Consider the following 2894-nt stretch of genomic DNA (forward strand, 5'->3'; position numbering starts at 1 on the left):
AGGCAGACAGACCCAATGTATCCAAGAAACTCCCCCCACCACTTCAATTACTTCTCAAGGGAGACCTTTCTAATTTTCCTTTCTGCAGATTGTTGTAACCTTATGTCCTTTCATTTTTTGGATTTTCATATATATATGCTTTTACAGAAGGTAGTTATATATATGGCTTTAGTTTCATTTATATATATACATCTTATTGATGTATATATATATGACCCCCTTATGTATTTTCATTTAGTTTATAGGGGTGGCTTCACCCCCCCACCCCCTTTTGTATTCACTCTGTAACTCTCTTTGTTTTGGTAACATGTATGGAGCCATGAGTTGCTCTTTTTGTGGAATATATATATATATATATAACAGGATGCTGGCGGCTTGGACTAGCTGTGCGCTGTTAGGGTTTTAACTGTGATGGATATGCCTATATATATATATAGTGAAGAAGCAGCTTGGAGGTGCTTTGGACCTGAGTGAAGCTTGCTTTCTCTACAAGATTTCACTGGGGGTTGTGGTGGGAGAGAATAGCCAGAGAAAATAAAAAAAAAAATAGTCAGCTGTATTCTAGGTTTACGGTTTCATGTAGCATAGAGGAATACAAAAACGAAAAAAAATAGAGTCAAATTTCAGGGAAGGTGTTTATTTGGGGATCGATCTTATGGCGCAGGTTCAAGTACAGCCACAAGCACCAGTTTCCGGTGCAGCTGCGGTGGCGACGAACGACGGAGGAGTAGGGCAATTCCCTTCAACGTCGCTATACATGGGGGACTTAGAGATGAACGTAACCGACTCACAACTGTTTGATCTGTTCAGTCAGGTGGGGCATGTATTGTTTGTGCGCGTTTGCAGGGATATGAACACCCGCCGATCTCTTGGCTACACTTATGTCAATTTCAGCAACCCTGTGGATGCGATGAGGGCATTAAATGTGCTGAAGTTTACCCCGCTTAATAATAAACCTATTCGATTTTTGTATTCATATTTGGATCCTAGTGCCCGAAAAAGTGGGACAGCTAAAATATTTATTAAGAACCTGGATAAGGCAATAGACAACAAAGCTCTTCAAGAAACATTTTCTACATTTGGTACCATTCTTTCCTGTAAGGTTGCAACAGATCCTTCCCGACAGTCAAAAGGGTATGGTTTCGTTCAGTTCGATCGGGAGGAAGCTGCAGAAATCGCAATAGAAAAGTTAAATGGTATGCTTTTGAATGATAAGCAAGTTTACGTTGGACCTTTCCTTCGTAAACATGAAAGGGAGAATTCTTTGTTTAAGACAAAGTTCAATAATGTCTTTGTGAAAATTTTCTCCAACTCCACAACCGAAGAGGATTTAATGAAAATTTTTGGAGAATATGGAAAAATGACGAATGTTGTTGTGATGAGAGAGGCTGATGGTAAATCTAAGTGCTTTGAATTTGTTAATTTTGAGAATCCAAATGATGCTGCACGGGCAATTCAGGAGCATAATGGGAAAAAATTTGATGATAAGGAGTGGTTTATTGGCAGAGCACATAAGAAAGCTGAAAGCAAGAATTGAAAGTGAGATTTGAACAAAGTATGAAGGAGACTGCAGATAAGCATCAAGCGGCTAACTTATACTTAAAAAATTTGGACGATAACATTGGAGATGAGAAGTTGAAGGAACTTTTTTCCATTTTTGGTACAGTTACTTCTTACAAGATCATGCAGGATCCTAATTGTATCAGTACGGGTTCAAGATTCATTTCCTTTTCAACCCCCAACGAAGCTTCTCGTGCTCTTGCAGAGATGAATGGAAAAACGGTTGGCAGCAAACCAATTTATGTTGCACATGCCCAACGCAAAGAAGAGAGGAGAGCTAGATTGCAGGTTCAATTTTCACAAATGCGGCCCGTAGCACAGTTAATCCTCGTGTTCCAATTTATCCTACTGGAGCTTCTGGAATCGGACAACAACTATTTTATGGTCAAGCTCCACCTACTCTTATACCACCACAGCCTGGATTTGGATACCAACAGCAGCTTGTTCTTGGGATGCGGCCTGCTGGAGCTCCAATGCCAAATTTTTTCGTTCCCTTGGTATAGCCCGATCAATAGACCTAACGACTAGCGGGTAGGCGAGCTGGGGCAAGACCCATGCAGCAGAGTCAGCAGCCAATGCATCTACTTCAGCAGCAGATGCTTCCTAGGGGACGTACCTATCGTTATACTTCAAGTCGCAGTATGCCCGATATGCCAATGCCTGCTGTTCCTGGAGGAATGCTCTCCGTCGCTTACGACATGGGCGACATGTCCATCAGAGACACGATTTTATCGTGGCCTCTTCCCATCGGTACATTGGCTTCTGCTCTCGTAAATGCTGCACCTGAGCAGCGGAGAACAAAGCTGGGTGAAAGCCTACACCCGCTCGTCGAGCAACTGGAACGTGACTATGCGGAAAAAGTGACAGGGATGCTGCTGGAAAGGGACCAAACTAAGGTGCTACATTTGTTGGAATCACCTGATGCTCTGAAAGCCAAAGTTGCTGAAGCCATGAAAGTGCTGAGAAATGTTGCCCAGCAACAGCAGCAACAACAGCAATCAGGTAATGTGCCCTCTGATCAGTTGGCTGCTTTATCTCTGAATGATGGCTTTGGTCCCTGACGTTATTAATTGTAAACTACTGTTAGTTCAAGATTTATGACTAGTTTTGATTTTTATAATAGTGAATTTGTGTACTCTGTACCTGAATTCTGTGTTGGATGTGACTTATTCTTTTTTTTTTCGCCTGTGGATTTCTTGGTGGTTTATTTTATGAGACCATTTAAAAACATGACATTTATTTATCACGTTTTAGAATTTGGTTAATGTAATACGATTTTTGGCAAAAAAAAGAAGAAAAAAGAAAAAAAAAGTATATATAAATATATATATATA

General features: G+C 40.8%; 1 pseudogene; it reads left to right on the forward strand.

The window, feature by feature from the left end:
* The first annotated feature begins 655 nt into the window (after positions 1–655).
* Positions 656–2621, forward strand: LOC110027785 (annotated as a pseudogene).
* The last annotated feature ends 273 nt before the right edge of the window (positions 2622–2894 follow it).

Source organism: Phalaenopsis equestris, unplaced genomic scaffold, assembly GCF_001263595.1.
Source record: "Phalaenopsis equestris unplaced genomic scaffold, ASM126359v1 Scaffold000446, whole genome shotgun sequence".
Taxonomy (NCBI): domain Eukaryota; kingdom Viridiplantae; phylum Streptophyta; class Magnoliopsida; order Asparagales; family Orchidaceae; genus Phalaenopsis; species Phalaenopsis equestris.